The sequence below is a fragment of the Hyperoodon ampullatus genome (assembly GCF_949752795.1).
Source record: "Hyperoodon ampullatus genome assembly, chromosome: 15".
NCBI classification, from domain to species: Eukaryota; Metazoa; Chordata; class Mammalia; order Artiodactyla; family Ziphiidae; genus Hyperoodon; species Hyperoodon ampullatus.
Window position 1 is genome coordinate 41,981,781 of NC_136928.1, and position 15,936 is coordinate 41,997,716.

General features: G+C 38.9%; 1 protein-coding gene and 1 pseudogene across 7 annotated transcripts in view; one reads left to right on the forward strand and one right to left on the reverse strand.

Annotated features, from left to right (window-relative positions):
- The window catches only part of CCDC85A (coiled-coil domain containing 85A), a gene marked incomplete at both ends in the record, with an annotated part of 200,030 nt that overhangs the window by 12,432 nt on the left and 171,662 nt on the right, over positions 1 to 15,936 (reverse strand). The gene's annotated exons all lie outside the window — the stretch shown is intronic.
- LOC307064759 (geranylgeranyl transferase type-2 subunit beta-like) lies at positions 9,519 to 10,587 on the forward strand (annotated as a pseudogene). The gene is made up of 2 exons: positions 9,519 to 9,818; positions 10,011 to 10,587. The product of its transcript is annotated as a geranylgeranyl transferase type-2 subunit beta-like (transcript).

Consider the following 15,936-nt stretch of genomic DNA (forward strand, 5'->3'; position numbering starts at 1 on the left):
GACGCGGGTTCGTGCCCCGGTCCGGGAGGATCCCACATGCCGTGGAGTGGCTGGGCCCGTGGGCCATGGCCGCTGGGCCTGCGTGTCCGGAGCCTGTGCTCTGCAGCGGGGGAGGCCACAGCAGTGAGAGGCCCGTGTACCGCAAAAAGAAAGAAAGAAAAAAAAAAGAGTTATATCCAGGGCTTCCCTGGTGGCACAGTGGTTGAGAGTCCGCCTACCGATGCAGGGGACACGGGTTCGTGCCCCGGTCCGGGAAGATCCCATATGCCGTGGAGCGGCTAGGCCCATGAGCCATGGCCGCTGAGCCTGCGCGTCCAGAGCCTGTGCTCCACAACGGGAGAGGCCACAACAGTGAGAGGCCCGCGTACCGCAAAACAACAACAACAACAACAAAAACCCAGTTATATCCAATAATTTAAAATATGGTTGATGGCTTAAAATTCACCTCCCATCCCAATCTGCATAGTTCTATTTCTGAGATGATTTCTATCTTCTAAATTTGGTTCTCTCCAAGTCTTACACATCTCTCAGATCTCATGTTTTTTGGATTCAACAACCAAGTAAAACATAAAAACATCTTTCATTCTTCCTTAGTATGTAGCGAGATTAAATCCCAATGCCTCTCCACTGTAACAAAGCTTATTATCATAACCATGAAATCTAAGGTGACATCTATAACCATTTAGAGGCCTGCTGAAAACAGCACTCATTTATTTTCTTTCAGAAAGTTGATACAACATGCAATAGCTACGCCTTTCAGTATCTTGTAACAGGTTCTTTTTAAACATATTAAATATAGATTGTATAGTATTATTAATCCCATAAGAGGGGGTGATATATGGGCCAGATTTTTTATGGAAGAATAAACTACTTGATATCATTTTAAAGGAACAGGTCCTCTTTTATAATCAGGATTATTGACTTTCTACTCATGTCAGCAATTTTCTTGTTTTAATTCAGGTCATGGAAAAATGTGTCTAGACCAGCCATCATTTTTGACCTTCGAGTAAAATATATCTGAATAATACTTATATACCAATGAAGTCTTAGCTCTCTGCTAGCTCTACAACTGTCAATCATGACATTTTTTGAAGACAGCTTCATAAAACATAAGCCTTCAATAACTCAGTAGTTGGAGTTATTTCTGGCAACTTCAGAGCCTGAAGTGGGGAAACCCAGATTCCAGCCATCAATTGGGAGAACAGTTCCCAACAACCTTAAGCAAGTCACTTCCTATTCTCTGAGGAATTCTATTTTGCTTTGTTTTCTGGAGTTTTCCAAAGATCCAGACTCATTAAAAAAAAAAAAAAAAGAAGCATGTGTGAATGACCCTACTACTCCAATAGAAATCTGTGTACTCATCAGCTACTTTATATACAGTTACTTAGAGTAATCTGCAAATTATCTAGTACTCTGCAAATTATTTTACTTTGCTACATAGCAAAGTAATGCTCTGCATCAAGACTGTGTGGGAGGTGACTTGCAGATCACTTACTGTGTGCTAAGTACTCATTATAGAAATCACAAATTCTAATACTCTAAGCAAACACCATAGATAAGGAAATAAAAGCACACCTCAACATAACATAGGCCATATATGATAAGCCCACAGCTAACATCATACCCAGGGGTTGAAAGCTAAAAGCACTTCCCCTAAGCCGAGAAACAAGACAAGGATGTCCTCTCTTGTCAGTTTTATTCAACATGGTGTTGGGAGTCCTAGTCATAGCAATCAGACAAGAAATAAAAGGAATACAAGTTGGAAAGGAAGAAGTAAAAGTGTCACTGTTTGCAGATGACAAGATACATACAGAGAAAATCCTAAACATGCCACCAAAAAACTACTAAAGCTCATCAGTAAATTCAGGAGAGTTGCAGGATACAAGATTAATATACATAAATCTGTTGCTTTTCTATACACTGATAATGAACTATCAGAAAGAGAAAGCAAGAAAACAATCCCATTTAAAATTGCATCAAAAAGAATAAAATACCCAGGAATAAACTTAACCAAGGAGGTGAAAGACCTATACTCTGAAAAGTATAGAACTCTGATGAAGGAAATTGAAGATGATACAAATAAATGGAGAGATACATGGACTGAAAAAAATAATACTGTTAAAATGTCCATGCTACCCAAAGCAATCTACAGTCAATGCAGTCCCTATCAAAATACCTGTGACATTTTTCACAGAACTAGAACAAATAACCCTAAAATTTATATGGGATCACAAATGACCCCGAATAGCCAAAGCAATCTTGACAAAAAAGAACAAAGCTGGAGGTATCATGCTCCTTGAATTCAGACTATACTACAAAGCCACGATAATCAAAACAGTATGGTACTGGCACAAAAACAGACACATAGATCAATGGAACAGAACAGAGAGCCCAGAAGTAAACCCATGCACTTACGGTCAATCAAGCTATGACAAAGGAGTTAACAATACACAATGGGAAAAAGACAGTCTCTTCAATAAGTGGTGCTGGGAAAACTGAACAGCTACATGTGAAATAATCAAATTAGAACATTCCTTCACACCATATACAAAAATAAACTCAAAATGGATTGAAAGCCTAAATATAAGACCAAAAACCATGAAACTAGATGAAAACATAGGCAGAACACTCTTTGACATGAATTGTAGCAATATTTTTTTGGACCTGACTCCTAAGGCAAAGGAAACAAAAGCAAACAAACAAATGTGACCTAATAAACTTAAAAGCTTTTGCACAACAAAGGAAACCATTGACAAAAACGAAGAGACAACGTACTTAATGGGAAAAAGTACTTGCAAATGATATGACCAATAAGGGGTTAATATTCAAAATATATAAAACAGCTCATAAAACTCAATATAAAAAAAAACCTGATTAAAAAATAGAACACCTGAATAGATATTTTTCCAAAGAAGACATACCGATGGCTAACAAGCACATGAAAAGATGCTCAACACCACTAATCATCAGAGAAATGAAAATCAAACCACAAAGAGGTCAACCCCCTCACACCTGTTAGAATGGCTATCATCAAAAAGACACAAATAACAAACATTGGCAAGAATGTGGAGAAAAGGGAACCACTGTACACTGCTGGTGGGAGTGTAAATTGATGCAGCCACTATGGACAATGGTATTCAGGTTCTTCAAAAAAACTAAAAACCGAACTACCATATGATCCAGGAATTCTACTACTGAGTATATATGAAGAAAACAAAAACACAAATTCAGATGGATACACACACCCCAGTGTTCACAGCAGCATTATTTACAATAGCCAAGATACGGAAGCAACCTAAGTGTCAATTGATAGATGAATGGATAAAAAAGATGTGGTGTGTGTGTGTATACACACACACACACACAATGTAATACTACTCAGCCATAAAAAAGAATTAAATTTTTACATTTGCAACAACATGGTTGGGCTGGAGGGTATTATGCTTAGTGAAATAAGTCAGAAAGAGAAAGAAAAATACTGTATGTTACCATTTATATGAGAAATCTAAAAAATAAAAACAAAGGAATGAATATAACAAAACAGAAACAGATTCATGGATCTAGAGAACCAACTAGTGGTTACCAGTGAGAAGAGGGAAGTGGGGAGGGGCAAGACAGGGGTAGGGAGTTAAGAGGTACAAAGTACTAGGTATAAATAAGCTAAAAGAATATATTGTACAGCATAGGGAATATAGTCAATAATTTATAATAACTTTAAGTGGAGTATAATATATAAAAGTTTTGAATCACGATGTTCTACACCTGAAACTAATATTGTAAATCAACTAAACTTCAATTAAAAAAAAACAAAAAATTAAAAAAAAAATTTAGTATTAGAATTATTATATAATGTAAAAATGAAATGAAATAAAATAAATCATGAATTCTAATACTATAAGCAAACACCCTAGATGAGGAAACAAAAGCATCCCTTCAAATCACTGATGAAGATAAAACATATTGGTACTACTGTTCTTCTTTAATGACATGATATCTGGAAGATCTTTTTCCATGAAAATTGAGATTTGGAATACTTTCTAGTATTGTCCTTAAAATAACTGACTTCTTCAAAATTAAGAAAAAATATGAAACCATTCAAATTTTTAAAAGATCATCTAAACGAAAAGAGAATACTTATATTACTTATGGTCTCACTGAGGAAAATTATAATTCACAATGTGAGTTTTAAGAGAACTAGCAAGATGAAGCTATTGTGATTATCTTCTTGCTACTTTATGGTTATATTTTATTTATTACTCTTAGTAAAATTATTTTAATTGACACTCTGGAAGCTTCCATTCTTTTGCCTTATAGAAATACATTTAATAAACATCTTTAACAAGAATAAAAGAATACTATGTTTTTATATTTTATTATATAAAATATGGGCTTCCCACTTAGATATAAATCAGATGTAATGCATTTGTAACAAACATTAGAGCTCAGCCCCTCATCTATTATAGGAAGCCAACTATGAAAGCCTGAAGATTGATCGACTAAAGTGGTTTCCTGTTAGTTAAAGATGTTTAATATTTTATAAGTCCTGAAGCTAGGTCAAAGTATCAAACAGTGCATCATACGTCATGCGAATGCATACCTAGTTTAGGAGCGAGGATGAATCCTCTCCCTATTATATGGCAAGAGCAGGTGCTTTGCTTAATCTCATCAGGAAAATAATATTTTGTTCAGTTTGATCAGTCTTCATTCTGAAATGTTGCAATACTGCACCAGCACACAAATAAATGCTCAGATCAGAAGAGATTTTAAAGGTCACCTTGACAAATCTTTTCCAAAAGATTCCTGTCAATGGGCTTAGAAATGCTAAGAGACCCTCTGCTTTGCTCTAACAGATAATAGTTGACTGTATTCAGGGAAAAGTACTTTTTTATTTAAATTAACTAAAGAATCTATTCAATACTAATTTAAAATATTAGATAATTTCCTGGATTTACAGATACTCATTTATTCACTTAACAAAATATTTACTAAGCACGTACCAAAGATAATATTCCATACGATGCCAAGCAGGTCTCTATTCCAATAAATTTTTGTTGAAAGAAAACACAGTGAGTTCAGATCATTGACTATAGGGTCACAATGCCTAGGTTCAGATTCTTTTTTTTTTTTTTTTTTGATGTGGACCACTTTTAAAGTCTTTATTGAATTTGTTACAGTATTGCTTCTGTTTTATGTTTTGGTTTTTTTGGTCACAAGGCATGTGGGATCTTAGCTCCCTGATGAGGGATGGAGCCAGCACCCCCCTTCATATGAAGGCAAAGTCTTAACCACTGGACTGCCAGGGAAGTCCCTAGGTTCAGATTCTTGATCTGACACTTAGCCCCTGCATGACTTCTCTGTGCCTCAGTGTCCTCGTCTATAAGATGTGTATAAATAATGGTACAATGGTACCTCAGTCTATGGGTTTGGTTACTTACATGAAAAGAGCTTTTCCAGCAGTGCCCGGCCCACATTAAGTGCTAAGTATTTGCTGTCATTACCACAAATGTTTTTGCTTTGCTTGTCAACACATTTATAACTTGTTTGTCTACTTTCATGTGTTTATTATTTAGAGCAGTTCTCAACCTGAAGTGATCTGGCCCTCAGCAGGGGTATTTGACAAAAATGCCTTGCAGACATTTTTAATTGTCAAAACTGGGCAGTTTCTATGGGAATCTACTTAGTAGAGGACAAGGATGCTTCTGAATGTCTGACAGTGTACAGGATAGCCCCCTACAATTTTCCAGCCCCAAACGTCAATAGTGCTCAAGTTGAGAAATCCTGAGTTGGAGAAAGAAGTGTGCTGGGAAACTGCAAAACAAAATTTCTGGTGATAGCTCCATAGCAGATTTTGCATATGAAGGCAAGTCGCCCACAAGATTTGGAGCTTGTGATGATTTTAAAGGAAACTCTCTGGGCTTCAGCCCTATAAAGATATCTTTATTTCCACCCCCCAAAAGGAAATCACTCTAACAAAAGGAATAGAATTAAAAATACCGGATATATCCTACTGCAGCAACACTAGCAGAAACAGAATACTGAATGGGCAGGCTCAGGGCAGCACTCCAAAGAACAAAGAGCTCTTAGAGTGGAGAGAGAGAACATGCTGTAGTGCCATGAAAACGGAGACACCAATCCCACAGAGAATAAAACTGGCAGAAGATGCTTTGTGGACATTATGGAAGAAAATGAAACTTCCTTAGCAATACAACAGGTAAAGATCCTGCACTTAACTTTAAGTAGTCACACTAGGAAAGAATTAAATTGCCATCAAATAGAAATGAGGGCCCTGACACATGAAACAACATCCCAGTGCAGATGACAGCATCCTGTGATACGCAGAGGGGAATCAGAGAGAGAGAACACTGGACCAGGACAGGGACCATTCTCTCCTTCTCGCGAAGCTAAGGGTTGTGGTCTATTTACATACGTCTCCTCAGTAGGAAGAAGACTCCTTGAGGGTGTGTCTCAGTAATAACAGCTCTCAATTACTAAGCCCCTACTACATGTTAGGTCTCTCCTAAGTGCTGTCAGTTAAAAGATTATTAAGACTAGCTCATATGAGCTCCTACTATTTATCTATTAAGACATGAACTGTTGGCCTGGCACTTGTTCTCAATAATTTATACTCTGTAGTGATTTTTTTCTTTTTGGTTGGGGGCCCTGGAGGTCTTCTTCTGTTCCATGTACTCACTACTTAGCTCCTGGGCTGCAAGGAGATCTCGTAGATCCTGGGGAGGATCAGGATGGTTTAGAATGGCCCAGGGGCTTAGGGAGGTCAGAATAGAAGCGTGTTCATATTAATAACTGATGCAGAAGAACTGATACACATCAGCTAAACATCATCTCTGGGCCCTTTTGACTTTGTCCACTCCAGACCCAGAACTGTGGCCACAACACTTACTTAAAGCCTGCAGCTATAATAACCCAAAGATTTTGAGACTTGAGATTTGATAAAGTTGCCTAAACAATTTGTTGAGAATTGCTAACAACTCACTTTGGAATACTATGTGTGTCACGGTATTGATATAAATGAAATACAGTAGGGTTCCAGCTAAATACAGTTTCCAAGAGAATAGTCTATTTCCTATTCTTTCTTCTCTTTGGGTTTGGGGTTCCAGTGATACTTTTCTGGATCCCATGCTTTTCTTGTCCCACCCTGGTGTGACCCAGGATGTCATTCTCTTGATTCTGGTTCCTTATTCATTCATATTCTTTCTCTTATTCTGGAATAGGTATTGAAAAAGCTTACTTCCATCCTGGCTCTGATGAGCAAATCATGATCATGTGGACTCTACTTTCATGGTTTGACAGAGGGTGTAATTACCCTGACCACTCACTGTAAGGTGAGCTGATAAGACTCTTGTTCATAGCCCTATCCTGTTTTACAGTAATATTTCATGTATCTTGGAGCTCCCTGAGGTCACCACACTTGACTTTTATTATCTCTGTAATCACAATGACTAGCACCCTATCTACATGTAGTAGCTGCTCAATAAACTTATATTAATGGATGATCAAAATCTATGTGTGAGACTGTGGCTTGTCCTCTGTCATCTCAGAAATAGTTGTGTAAATGCTTTACTTGTGTGCCTATGTACTTGGTAATTAGTAGGTACTCAGCTATTTGTTAAGTAACTAAAGCACACTTCTAGAGTGCTAAAATGGCCTGAAGTAAGTGAAACTGATGTTACTATGATGGTCCATATAGACTTTTTTGGCAAGTCTATAGAATTTAAACACAGACTAAATTCCCACTATTTTTCCTTCTCATTAGCCAGTTATTATTTGAGCAAAATAAATTTATTCTGAAAATCTGGAATCACTTCCATCTATTTCTAAAGCTGCAGTGAAGCTCAAATATGTTAAAAAAAAAAAAAACAGAAAAACCAAAGAAACAGTAACTGAAAAGATCACTAGGAATGGTTAGCAGACCAAAAGTAGAAATAAGACCTTATTACTGAGGCATCCAGAGTATATGCTGATTTCCATCAAAATCATTATGTAATGCCATCAAAATCATTATGTAATTTCCATACAAAATGATTATATAATCATTATGTAATTACGAAATCATTATGTAATGTGAATATAAAAAAGTTATCATCAAGAAAAATATTATTCTCAATTTAATTACGTGTAGGCCAATGAATCTATAAGTATCCAGGCGTTCCCAGCTAAGGAAGCCAGAAGGTAATATTTATTCACTCACTCCTCATTTATTATGCCAAATAATGGCTAAGATTGAGGTCTGTGGAGTCGCAGTTGAGGCTGTGAGGAACTTCAGTTCAGAGAACCTGAATTATTAAACAGTTGTCACAGTCAGGGAAACAGAAGTTGTTCAGAACAATGTGAGCCTAGGACACGAGGGACAGAGTGGCAAGAACTGAGGCTGACATGAAAGGCAGGAGGTCAGATGATGGAGAACCTTCTATACCATATGAAGGATTTGAAATTTATTCTATGCTAAGGGATGAGCTACGTGACAAGACCTGATTTGGTTTGATAGATTGCTCTAGGAATAATGTGGAGAATGATCTGGGTGGGACAAGACTAGGTAGGATAAAGTCCAATTAGGAGATTAACAAAGAAGTTCAAGTAAAAAATGATTACCCATCACCTACACTGGACAATAGCAGAAGGAATAAAAAGGATATTGATGGATTACAGGGCAGGACCTTTTGAGCCTTAATATTTATTTCAGTGGAGGCAGGGAGGCTGAAAGAGGACTCTGGGATGGGTACCAGCTAAATGGTCATGCCATTAACCAGGATGGGAAATGCCAGGGGAAGTAATATATCTCATTCATCAGATTTTAGAATGAAGATCAAAGAGGGAATTAACAATATTAAACACAAAAGCATCTTTCTCACAAATACCCCCAACAAATGGTTTTTTTCTGACATGTAAAATAGGAGTTTTCAAAATAATTAAATTGTAAATGACTTTAACTTCATGCCATAATGAAACTATGTTCTTGGAAAAGAAAATAATTCTGAAATATCTATCACTCCAGGTGAAACTTGAAGATATTTAAATACAGTTTCCAGAAAAAAATAAAATAAATGAAAGTAATTACAGAGGTTAGCAGGATGCCTTTTTATAAGAATGAGAGAGGGCAAACCCCAGGAAGAAAAGAATTAATATCTTGAAAGGGCCAAAACAGCAAAAACCCTGTATCTCTGTAGCCAGAGCAATAACAGACAAAGAATAACAATGAAGGCCTGGTAAAAAAAAAAAAAATAGCTGTTAGACAATAGGTAGGAAGTGTGGACAATTAGATTTACGTGCATTCTGCTTCTAGGTAAAGAGTTTATGTGCTTAATTCTTGTCTTTTATTAACCATACACCTCCCTGTGAGAAAGACTGAAATTTCTAGAAAAAAAGAAAGATCATACATCTAAATGAGTTTCCAATTAGGTTGACATTAAATAGTAAAAGTTTATGGCATTCTTGCTGAGAGGAACATATCTGAATACTTTTAGGTCTTGAGCTTATAAAAAAGGGGGCAGGAGAGGGGCATGAGAAGGAGTGAGAGTCAGGGCATTGAAACGAAATGCCGGTGTAGATGCAAAAGCAAAGAAGTAATTCTAGCTCTTTCCGCTTTCAGACATGGGCCCACTGCAGAAGGATGCAAGTCAGATGCACCCGACACCCTATTACTGGAGAAGCATGCAGATTATATAGCATCCTATGGCTCAAAGAAAGATGATTACATTCTTACTCTCTCTGATAGTATTAATGTTATTGACGTAAATAAAGTTGTGGAATATGTTCAGAGTCTACAGAAAGAAGATGGTTCTTTCGCTGGAGATATTTGGGGTCCCACTAAGCAGCTGGTCTAACTGGAGTTAATGGTCTGCTGGAAGTTCCAGCATGCACTGTGCTAGTTATATCAGCATACAGGAGTACTAGAACAGAGGGGTCCAGTCTAAAAGATAAGGGCTGAATACAGTGCAGGCTGGAGAGACCAGCTGCTTCATGGGATGTGAAAATCTACTTTTATATAATAGGGAGAAATCGATACAAGATTCTCTTTTTGTGCGGTGGCAGTTTGGCTCTATTGGGGAAGCTGGATGCTATTAACGTGGAAAAGGCAATCAAATTTGTTTTATCATGTATGAACTTTGATGGTGGGTTTGGTTGCAGGCCAGGTTCTGAATCCCATGCTGGGCAGATCTGTTGGTGCACAGGATTCCTGGCTATTACTAGTCAGTTGCATCGAGTAAATTCTGATTTACTTGGCTGGTGGCTTTGTGAACACCAGCCTGCGTCAGGTGGACTCCATGGAAGGCCACAGAAGTTATCAGATGTATGCTATTCTTGGTGGGTGTTGGCTTCCCTAAAGATAATTGGAAGGCTTCACTGGATTGACAGAAACTACACAGTTTCATCTTAGCATGTCAAGATGAATAAACAGGAGAATTTTCAGACAGGCCAGGAGATACAGTAGATCCTTTTCATACTGTATTTGGAATTGATGGATTGTCACTTTGGGGAGAAGAACAGATTAAACCTGTTAGCCCTGTTTTTTGCATGCCTGAAGAAGTACTTCGGAGAGTGAATGTCCAGCCTGAACTAGTGAGCTAGATTAGATCCCTTGATGCAAAAGTTGCTTAGTGTAGTTTTACTGTTTTAACATTTCAGTATTTGAAGTGCTTAACAAACTTAATGACTGCCATGTTAATATTTTGTATATGAATTGTGTTGATTTTAATAAATTATATAATTATATATTTTTTAAAAAGTAATTCTAATTAACATTGCATTTGGCTTGCAGAGCAGAGCTGAGTAATGATTGTGTTAAATACCTCAGCACTTCAGAGCCCAGTGGAAGACATGTAGCTAGAGCCCCAGGGACTAAACAGATATTTAGGACAAATCCTTGCTGAGGTTACTGAGAAATATTACACTGTGAGGTGGTGTTCACTGGCCTGGCTTTGGCAAAAGGAAGGGCCTACGGTATCTTCAAGGAGTCTTCCAGTCCCCGAAGCTCCCACACAAAATGGGGAGGTCAAGACATGAGAGAGGTCAACAGAGAGGCAGGAAGAGTCAGCTTCATCCAAAGGCAGCTACCACCCTAGGACATGCGTTCATAACTCAAATAACAACAGCTGCCTGTCAGACTGCAGTTCACCCGTGCCATTTTGTGGAAAGCTCTACCTCAGAGCAATTCACAACAATCTGACTGTTAAAGGTTTATAAAAACATGAGTGGTCCAAATGAATCTAGGCCCCATAATCTCTGCACACATGGTAGTAATAAAATCACCTGCAGGGAGAAATGAGATCTCCCATTAGTGACAACACCATTAAAGCACAAAAGGAAACATCATGGGGACGTGAGCTCAATCTTCACAAACGGCTCTTACTAGGGGAGGAAGAAAATAAGTGATTTAAAAATACGTTTATTTGTGCGCTACTTCCTAACATAAATAATTTAGGATGCATTGTATGCCTCTCTCATTCCCTACCTTTAAATCTTGCAGTGTCCCAGGGCACAGTCCACAAACCACTTTTTTTTCCTCAACACTCATTCACAAAAATTTCTAATTCAGTCCCATAGCCATGTATTCTTTCAAACTTTTATATCCAGCCCTGCCCTTTTCCCTGAGTTCCATATGTATATATCTAACTCTGCATCTGACATCTCCTTGTTGATGTCCAACATCTCAACTTTACCACGCCCCCAAAGAACTTGATTCCCCTGCACCCGTTAACCTGTTCCCCCCAGTCTTCCCCATCTCAGTATTAAGCACCACCAATCATACGGTTGCTTAGATCAAAATCCAAGGATCATCCTTGATTCTTCCCTGGGCTGCCATTCACTGCACAGTCTCTGTAAACAGTTCTTCCTGGGGTTGTCGGTACCCAACCAGTGAAGCCATATGCCATCTCTTTCCCTTATATTCCACATCTGATCTGTCATAAAGCACTCCCAGCTCTACTTCAATATATAGCATTGTGAATCCATGCCTCCTCACCATTTCCACCCCTAGTTCAAGCGACCATCAGCCCTCTCAGTCTACCAAAGTAGCTCCCTATTGAGTGTCCTTATGTCCCCTCTCCCTGCCTCTACTATCTTTCGTCTGGTTTCAACCCAATATTCGCAGAGACCTTTGGGAAATGTAAATAGATAATATCATACCCTCACCCAATTCCTCCAATGGCTTTCCGTCAACTCAGACCCCAAATCCACACACTCGACCTTGGTCAACAAAGCCCACAGGGTCTGTTCCCTGCCCGTTTCTGACTTCACATCCTGTTACTCTCTGTCTCACTCATTCTGTTCCAGCCACTCTAGCCTTCTAGCTCCTGTTTCCTCAAACACGCCTATCTCATTCCTACCTAAGGCTTTTGTCTTTGCTGTTCTCACTTCTTGCAATACTCTATTCTAGCCATAATCTTTTCCTTCCTTCGGGTCTCTTTAGATTTCACGTCCTCAGAGAGGCTTTTTCTAACTCCATGTGAAATACCCCCTTACTCCAGTCACTGTTCAATTCTGTACCCTGCTTTTGTTTTGTTTACAGTGATTATCACTTCCCAATAATACATAGTTATGGTTTTAAAAGAATAATCCACCTACTAAGATGTAAGCTGCATGAATTTCTTATTCAGGGCTGTATCCCCATTGGCTAAAACAGTATCTCTGTATAAGGGATGCTAAAAAAATACTTGAGGGGTAAAATATTGAATGAATGGTCAATACAAGTCATCAGCCTTACATGACCTATAGAAATCCCATTCCCTATTTGTTAGGGGTTGTTTTGGTTATATTAAGAAAAGCAGAGAAAGCTCACTAGTCACTCATCATTGAATGAATATCCCTGTACTAACTGAACAATAAATGTCAACATCTCTTATTCCAAAAAGTGAGGTTACTGCTTTTGTCTAGCCTCTATGAGATTCTGGGAATAAAAGACAGAATAATTGAGGGACTTCCCTGGTGGTCCAGTGGTAAAGAATCCACCTTACAATGCAGGGGACGTGGGTTCCATCCCTGGTTAGGAAACTAAGATCCCACATGCTGCGGGGCAACTAAGCCCACACACCACAACTACTGAGCTCGCAGGCTCTCAACTAGAGAGCCTGCATGCCACAAACTACAGAGCCCATGTGCTCTGGAGCCTGCACACCACAACTAGAGAGAGAAAACCCGCAAGCCACAACTAGAGAGAAGCCCGTGTGCCACAACTAAGACCCGACACAGCCAAAAAAAAAAGAATAACTGAAATATAAAACAGTTTCACCTCATCCCTCCATACAAATTTTGACCACAGCTAATGCCACAAACCAAGTCTGCCTAGTTAAAAAATTTTATTTCTCTTAAAGTCTCTGGTTGAAGAACTTAAGAGGAATAAAAGGGCCAAAGTTCTGAGATCATTACTAAATAAAGGACTTGGCTAAAGTTTAAAACGCACATGCTAAATTTTTTGAAAAGTGACATTATGAAGCTTTAAGAAAGGCAAATCTTAAAAAAATATTTTTAAGTTAGAATTTTTACAATAGTATCATCCTGGAAAACAATCAGGTCTACCAGTAGTAATAAGTTTTCCAAGGCTGGCTAGAGCTGTTTTTAGAAAAAAAAGGAAATAATATTTTGCTAACCCACAAGACTGATGACCCAGGGACTAATGAGCTCCATAAGCAACTCACCGCCTGACCCTCAGCAAGTCACTTGTCCTCAGTGCTAAACGGGAGGCCTATCAATTAGCTTCATGTGGTGGCTGTGAAGGGTGACTAAGAAACCTGATTGCAAAGCACTCTGAAAACACTAAACACTATAGAGACAGGCTTGCTAATAGCCAGGTGGCCACCAGTCACCATCTAAGCATTTCAAATGCCCTTGGCTCTTTTTTTTTTTTTTTTGCAGTACGCGGGCCTCTCACTGTTGTGGCCTCTCCCATTGCAGAGCTCAGGCTCCGGACGCGCAGGCTCAGCGGCCATGGCTCACGGGCCTAGCCGCTCCGCGGCATGTGGGATCTTCCCGGACCAGGGCATGAACCCGTATCCCCTGCATCGGCAGGCGGACTCTCAACCACTGCGCCACCAGGGAAGCCCAGCCCTTGGCTCCTTTTAAGCTCCCTTCTCCCTCTTGGCTCTTCTGATGTCAATCGCTCCTGGTGACAAAGACAAAAAGACAAGTGAGGATTCTTCTCACTTGCCTAGTCCTCTCACTCACTTCTCACTTCCTGATCCACAAGAAACATGCTGGAGACTTGTACTAGCCTCTGTGTTCCTGTTGTTTCCAAAGCAACTTGCAGAGCCCCTATGAAGGAAGAGACACTGTACAAACGGCCAACTGAAGGCCTTTCTTTTCTTTCCTTTCCTTTCCAGGTACACACAGACCACAATTAAAACCACATATTTAACAAAGATGATGAGAGAGGAGAAGATTGATATGAAGGACTTGAAAACACAGAATTCACTTAATTCTTATCAGTGATCTCCCTATTTCTCATTCTTTCATGAAATGCCCTCACTTAAGGGAAAAGGGAGATTAATTGATTTCTGACCTCCTCCCAAGCCAGAAATGGTTTTCCTCATTCATTGATAAACACTGATTTAGACTTTTGCTTGTCTGTGAGGGACTAGATAGCAATTCACGTTCTTCCCAAGCCACCAGCTGTATGACATCTATGTTAAAGACAAGCCTGCCCCATGTTATCTTCCCAGCAGTTTCTTGAAGGCATGCAAGAATAGCCAGGACACAAAAGCAATATAATCACTCACTCACTAAAGTACAGATTCAGTCACCATACATATGCGTTTCAGATCTGTTAGCACCACAATTGTCCTTCCTGTATGGGAGGACTTGCCTTTTCAAGTCAAATGCAAGCATGTTGATCCCCAGCAAAATCATTCCAAAGCTAAGTGGTTTGCTAGGAAAGAATACCTTTACCTCTTGCGCAACTACTCCTCTGGTTCCATTGCAGCACTTTTCAAATACCAGATACTGATTACTCAGGGCAGGTTTGGGGATGATAAGACAAAGGAACTTAAACCAATGAAAAAATAGATAATACTTATTGAGAAAAGTATTTGCATACAATAAATTCTCTGTGTGCAAATGCAAATTTATGTAACAATATGAGACCAATTTTTTAAAAATAACAGATAACCCAAGCAATTGACACATAAATATTTTTAGTGTAGGACAAGGGTCAGCAAACTACTGCCAGAGTTAAATCCAGCCTCTTCCTCCTGTGTTATAAACAAAGTTTTATCAGAACACAGCCAAACCCATTCATTTAGATACTCTGCATTTGTTTTCAGCTGTTTTGGTGCTACAGTGACAATACACCATATGGCTCACAAACTTGAAAATGTTTACTATCTGCCCCTTTACTAAAAAAGCACCAACCCCTGGTTTAGAAGATAACAAGGTCACTGCAGATTGGAATAGTCTGGGAAGTTTCTAGAGAAGGAGGCAAGCAGCTTAAAGAGAAACTACAATTGAACCAGAAGATAAGTGATAAGTAGACAAATATTTTTTTCCTGAGTAATCATTTATCTACAGACTAGAAATATCCTTAAGATTGAGAAAAGGATGAGATCTTCCTATGCTGAGAAAATCATTATTAGAGCGATGAAACTCTCATTGAACAGCAAAACAGATGGACTAGAAAATAAACTGGGTTTCTTGGCTAATTCCCAATTCACACCCCAATGATACCACACCAGAGGTTTGTCGTGGATGGAGGTGGTGGTGATGGTGCTGGTCGTGGTGTTTTCAAAGCTAACTTGCTTCAAGAGAAATATACTTGCCACATGACAAGTTTCAGCAAAATGGGAAGAATGCTAGACTAGTGGTAACAGAAAATCTGGACACAAACCTTGCCTCTGCCCATTAGTGAACACACTCTCACCTGCAATAGAGATAATCACAGGCGCCAAGGTCAGAATGGGAATCAGTATCGCAAGATGGACTCAGTGTTGG